Source organism: Ctenocephalides felis, unplaced genomic scaffold, assembly GCF_003426905.1.
Source record: "Ctenocephalides felis isolate EL2017-DRISC unplaced genomic scaffold, ASM342690v1 CF-g0.4_SCAFFOLD_01886, whole genome shotgun sequence".
NCBI classification, from domain to species: domain Eukaryota; kingdom Metazoa; phylum Arthropoda; class Insecta; order Siphonaptera; family Pulicidae; genus Ctenocephalides; species Ctenocephalides felis.
Window position 1 is genome coordinate 118,134,991 of NW_020538040.1, and position 6,851 is coordinate 118,141,841.

A 6,851-nucleotide genomic window follows, 5' to 3' on the forward strand; every position below is an offset into this window, starting at 1 on the left:
TTTATCCTTTGCTCTTTATTTATTTAAATTATATTATTATTTATCAATATTACTTGATGTTAATAAATTAGCAGTTGTAATAATTATTGTAATTAAAAAATATATATATATATATATATATAGAATTATACATAATTTTATTTGTAATTTTATTCTGCATCTTTTATATATTATAAATCGATTTTTTTACTGTTTAGAAGGAAATAAAAAAACAGTGAAAACTTGCAATAAAAAGTGGAAAATTAAAATACAAAAATGAAAAAATAATACAACAAAATCTAAATTTGTTTTATGCTTATTAAAATCTATAAAATTCGATAAATACATATTGTAATACATAAGTTTAAAGAAACCCAAAAAAACACGAATAATTTCAATAATTTACTATAATTCATATTGCTGTTTAAAATGTTTAAAACTATTTAAGCATACAAAAAAATATCGAAAAAACTTGTGAATCATAAGGGTTTGCAGCTGGAAATTTTCCCAGGTTTTTGTCTTGACAATTCACATCGTAAGCCGGAGCGACTCCTCAGTCAAATACCTACACTGTGGCCGCGCACCTTATATAGGAAGATAGGTCGCATCGAATGCGATGTGAACAAACTTCGGCTAAAGTACGCTATGTTGCTCAGGCGAGTACTAATATTATTCCCCGGTTACTTTTAGTCCGTCAACGATTATATTAGCGTAACTTTTAATAATGTTGTGAGCCATATCCAGAATTAAATACCCCGTATATGTTCACGATCGGAAACAATTTTGACCCGCCTGTTTGAAATTCTAAAGGTTTGCGGACCGCAAAAATAAAATCTTTATAATTTAATAATATAGAATATTGATAAATTTACTACGGTCAAATATATTGAGTGGTGGTTTGAAAGTGGCAAAGACTAATCAAAATCTTCTCATTGTATGAACGTTTGATCGGAGCGAGTTGATATTAATTGGGTCTGCGGACCTCAAACATGAAATCTATATAGTTTAATAATATAGAATATTTATAAATTGATTACAATCAGTATGACTTGAAAGTCGAAAACCTGTACAGGCTGTACATGTGACAATTCTTTGATATCTACTTAGCTATTTTGTACAAAATGAGTAAGTCAGCACGTAAGTCAAAACTTATTGTCACATTCTGATACTAGTAATATTTATTATTTCTTTCAATAACTATAATGAAAATAGTTATAAAAATTTTGAGAGTCAACAAAAAAGTATTTGTATTTAAGAAAACCTTTTTGTATTTCTTATTATAAATATATGATATAATTTATATATTATTCTAAAGGAGAATGTTTTTTGCTAAGTTTCTTGGAAATGCGTACAAATTACCAATTAAATAAAATGCATACAAATTGTTAATAACAGCAAGTTGCTAATCAAGCAAAGTACGTATAAGTTATCAATAATAAAAAATACGTGCAAGTTTCCAATCATGTAAAATATGTGCAAGTTGCTAATAATGAACAACACGTGCAAGTTGATATTTTTATTTAATTTTTGTAATATACTCTAAATCAACGATAAAGAGTACCTCAACTAGACCTGAAATCTTGTTACGAAACAGGTCAAAAACATCTGTAACGATGTCAAGTAAACTGTTAGGGGACATTAGTAAGTAAGCATAATCTAATATCTTGTATTAAAACAGGTCTAAAACATTTCTCGGCTTTTTAAAATTAGTAACTTATACGTACCTTAAACAACGTCAAGTAAACTTTTCGGGGACATTAGCAAGTAAGCGTAACCTAGAATTTTGCATCGAAACAGGTCAAAACATTTCTCGGCTTTTTAACATTAGTAACTTACGCGTACCTCAAACAACGTCAAGTAAACTTTTAGAGAACATTAGCAAGTAACATATATTCATTCTAGTAATATTTACATGACATAGTTTAAATAATACATTTTCATATCTTTAAGGTATATTTTTTATTTACAAGAAAATTTCTTACGTTTACTAGTACAATTAAAATAAATTATTATCTGAAATCCTGCTTGCTTTTCAGTCGAGGATACTTTTCACAAGTTTGTAGTGTCGCTGTCATAACTTCTTTGCGATTTTGCTCTAATACGCGTTTTGATACGTTAGCTAGTAAATGAACATGTCTCTCAGTTCTCTTAATGTGGACAGCCATTTTAAGGTCACTCCATTGACACTCATTGCTCTGTAGATATTGTACCAGATGTTTATGAGAAATATTTAGCGTGAACGCTGGTTCGAAAATATTTGATTAATCATTCATATCTATTATATTAGTATAGTCGGTGCATTTGAACTTTATTTCTGGTGTTTTGTTAACTCTCAATTGCATCGGTTCTACCACATTATTACGGTAATATAAGATTTTTTTATAGCTAAAATTATTATTTCTTTTTTCTATCGAACAAAATTGCGAATAAAGTGTTTTCCGAGTGATCATAGTATGCATTTTCTTTAGCAGCATTATTCACAATTTATCTTAAATTCGAGTTTAAGTAATGCGTCCAAATAATAAATTTATAAAATAATATACTACTGTACACGACAGAATTATAATATTTAAATTAAAAGTACATTGGAATATATTCCTTCATTATATAGTTTGCCAGAGTTTTTAGATGTCTCATTAGTAGTTACATATAACCGAAGTAACCTACTAGCATTTGTGAGCCAACGCAAATGGGCAATTGACCCTGGTTTCATGTTAGTCAACTTATACTTCGCGGGAAACAACAGCTTTAGCAATTTTTATTAAATAACTTGCGTTAGTTGCCGATTCAGCAGGTTTTAAATCAGCCAAATTTTCAAGTGGGATTGATTCAAAGTCGGGGACCTGCTGGAAGTACCTAAGAAAAAATAAATTATATTGAATTTGAACTGCTCAAGCTTTTACCGCCAAAGAGTCTCAAAAATGAATCTGCAATGATTTACTACAACATAACACTTAATATCTGAGAAGGTGCTGTCGCAGGATAGCGATTCTTCTCACGCTGTCAAATAAATATACCTGTAAATTAGCTGAATGTACTGTGTGTATAGCTTGGTAAGTACAATAAAACAAAAAAAAGAATTTGAATTTAAAATAGTTTTAAATATGAATTTAAAATAGTAAATGGGTTATAACACACCGGTATATTTTCACACGTTTCAAGTTGTTTGCTTAATATTCCAGTTTTTGTCCGTGGTGCAGTGGTCAATAATTTTTCTAAATAGTTAAATAAATGCCGAAGTGGAAATTTGCTAAAGTGGAGAAAACACACACACCAATGCAGTGGCCCCTTTAACTGAATTTTAAATCGACGTAAAATTCCATTTTTTACGCCTGTATTTGCTGGTTCACCATAGCCTATCAAAGAATCGAGAGCTATCCCTTTATCGGCGAAAATCTTGTTCAATTTGATTACTTTACTTACAGAATCTTCATTTTCCAATTCTGTGTAACCCAACAATTGACAATTTGGTTTCTTTAAAATAACTATATGCGCCTCTTTAATCACTTGTGGGTGAAACTACTTATCGATTTTTTCCATGGTAAAGATTCATTTTTTCGGCCGTCGAATGAAAATGCTATTGATTTAGAAAAATCATCTCTTTTGTGTAGAGCTTGTCTACTTTTCTGCCTCTCACGAAGACTTCTATTTTTATCCATAGTGACAGGATTGCCCCAATCATCCTTTACGTCCAGGTCTTTCAGGATTGCTGTCGCCACGGCAGAAGCAACTCTATCATAAATTCCCAATCTGTCGCATATTATGGCATAGTTTGGAGCCTTGTATCTTCGACTGTATGGTCCACGTTTTATATGAGCAGTGTTTTGTAAACTTTACAAACTGCTCTTAAACTCAAAACCGACATCTGGAATATATATCTCACCACGAGTAAAATCGCTAGATGCTGATACTTCATCTTCAATTTTTGTCATACATTCTGGTATCGTATATTTGCTCTCATTATGTTGATCCATCATAAACGCTTGTAAAAGTTGAAGAATCAGTCCGCAAGAACACAGTATTTTTTTTAAATTGTAATTTGCATTTTCCGATATAAAATAATTATTTCGTAGATTCGAAAAACTCTTGGAATGATAATTGACGTATATACGTATCAATCAATCGATTCAATTTTCTAGTGATACTTTATTTCTCCATAATTGGAATATGATTTTTTTTCGACGTCTGAATCAATTCGGTTAACTTCATTCAGTGGCAATCAATACAAAAACTAGTGGTGCATGGCATCGTGCCTCAAGCCAAATCACTTCTCGTACCAGAATTAAATATTCGAGGAAAAAGATCAGTTAACAATAAATATTTAAACATTTTCATGATAATTATAATCGCTATATTTGTTTTATCGTTCATAAAATATACAGTGACGTTCTTATTGCTCAAAACACTTGAGAAAGTTTTCAATAGCTATAGGTGCCAAATAAATCCTTCTGAGGATATATTTCTTACGATTAGAATAACGCGTTTAAAATATATACATTTTCAAACTGGGTTCTAAATTTAAAATTCATATTTTAAGTATTACACACTGTATATTTTTGAAAATTTTGAAAAAAAATTCTGATAATTTTGAAATTTGCTTGAACCGTATATAAGTAAACTTTTAAAAATTAACAATCTTGGTACGGAACCCAACAAAATTGTAACAAAAATAGTACTCATTTCAAAATGTTTATAGAATATCTGATAATTTGATGTGCATATCTCTAATGATCATTATTGACCGCCAAATATCAATTTTTAACTTCCCGAAGGAGAAGTTTGTTTTCATCCAAATCCGATTAGCTAATTTTATGTTTTGTAGACGTTGCAAGCCATTCTGAATCAAATTTGGAAAAAGGATGTGTGTGTATGTATGTGAACAGATTTTTTGCCGTAAATAGACGTTTTCTTAGAAATGGCTAGACCGATTTTTCAAATTTAAAAGCTATTCGATGTATCTCTATGAAGACTATTGTTTGTCAGTTTTGTACGACAATCAGCATCATTCACCATTGGGTTGGTAATGTGTATAGAATTAGAGTTATTTTAGTGAGCTTATTACTAGGTCAATGTTAGTGTCTCAGATTTTTTCATTAAATAGTAGGATGACGAAGTCTGTTAAATTTATGTTTGTTGCTATTGCTATTGGTTGGTTTCTGGTACCAGTTAGTAATTAGTCGGTGGCCATTTGTACGTTTCAATCTGATGTCTAGGAAGCTAATCAAATTTATTGTCTTTAACTTCACTGTATATTGTATTTTTAACTTTCCGTAGAGTAAGTTATAGTAATCGCAAAAAACCAAAAATAATTTTTTTTTGCATATCTCGACGTTTCAAAGGTTTCTGAATATTTTGGCATACCTTAGAAAAAATGGATGTATGTGTGTGTGTGTGTGCGCGTGTGTGTGTGTTCGTGTGACGATTTCGAGAACACCGATCAACCGATTTAAATAATTTAAAAAACATTTGATTCGAACTGATAAGGAGATGTGCTGATTAGTTTTTGGTAGAGGCAGGTCTAGCCGTTCCGAATATACGGGACAAAAAGTGTCAAAAACGGTAACACGGTTTTTAAGAGAACGGAGCGTCCGATTTTAAAGATTCAAAACACATTTTACTTGTATTGACAAGATAAAGAATTGATCAAATTTTCATGAAGACAGGTCTAGCGGTTTCAGAGATCTAATAAAAAAAGTAAAACAAAAAGCCATTTGGCGGTCAAAAATGATCATTAGACATATGCACATAAAATTATCAGATATTTTATAGAGATTTTAACAATAAGTATAAATTTTGTTTACATTCCTATGGGTTCTGTACCAATGTTTATCCGTTAGACGACGACGCGGCGCTTACGCGCTTCGATATTTTGTCTCTATGCAGTTAAAGCAGTACAATTGCTTTGAAAAAAGTTCAGAACTTCCAATATATTTCAAAATAAAAAAAAACTTGCTAAAAAATAGTTTGGTACGGGAAGTTCCAGCAATTTGCCTTAGGGCACGATGCCATGCGCCCTACTAGTTTTTATATAATATGGGGACAGTTTTGTAATTGTTGATAAGGTATTATTAATGTATTTAGATAATTCATATAGCTTAAGTATATTGTTGTGTGTTTTATGAAGACCGCAAAGTCTGGGAAAGTATGATTGTAATTTTTTTAGGTTTGTACCTGTATCTTTTGTGATTCAATCAATAGAAACTAATCTGTCTACAAGTTTATGATACGCTCTGTTAATATGTCCGGTTAGGTCGTTAATTATGGTCTAATAAGTACTGGTGTTCAACAGTAATATTTTTTGTAAATAGTCATCCTTGTTACGTCTAACTGTAAATTTTACTTTGTCTGCTCTAGTTACAATAATCTCAGAATAATTTTATAAAATTAAAAACAATTTACAACATTTCAACTCTTAGAATATCGTTGTTTTTTGCAATTAAGCTAGTAGTGCATGGCTTTAAAGCAAATTTCGAAAACTTTCAGTACCAGAATTAAATATACGAGAAAAAAATAAATATTCAATAAATATTAATCAATAATTAATGGCATTTTTTTCAAATATTTTTAAATATATAATTGTAATTGCTTGGGTGCTGTCGACAGAAGTGGTTTACGTTTTAATTTTTGATTGTAAAATGGTTAAAAATGTAAAAAAGATTTTTTTTTAATGGCCAAGGTATTTCAAAGCGCAAGTTTTAATCACAACAGATGCTTGCGATTATCTTTTAAAGTGTTTAGCTTTTTGGATAAGTGGGCCACCCAAATTTTTAATTGCGAAAATGCTGCTATCCGCTACAAATACTTACCCTAAGCGTTTTCAAATACGCTGATTACGAATTCATTAACGACTTCACAAAATTCAAAATAGCTGA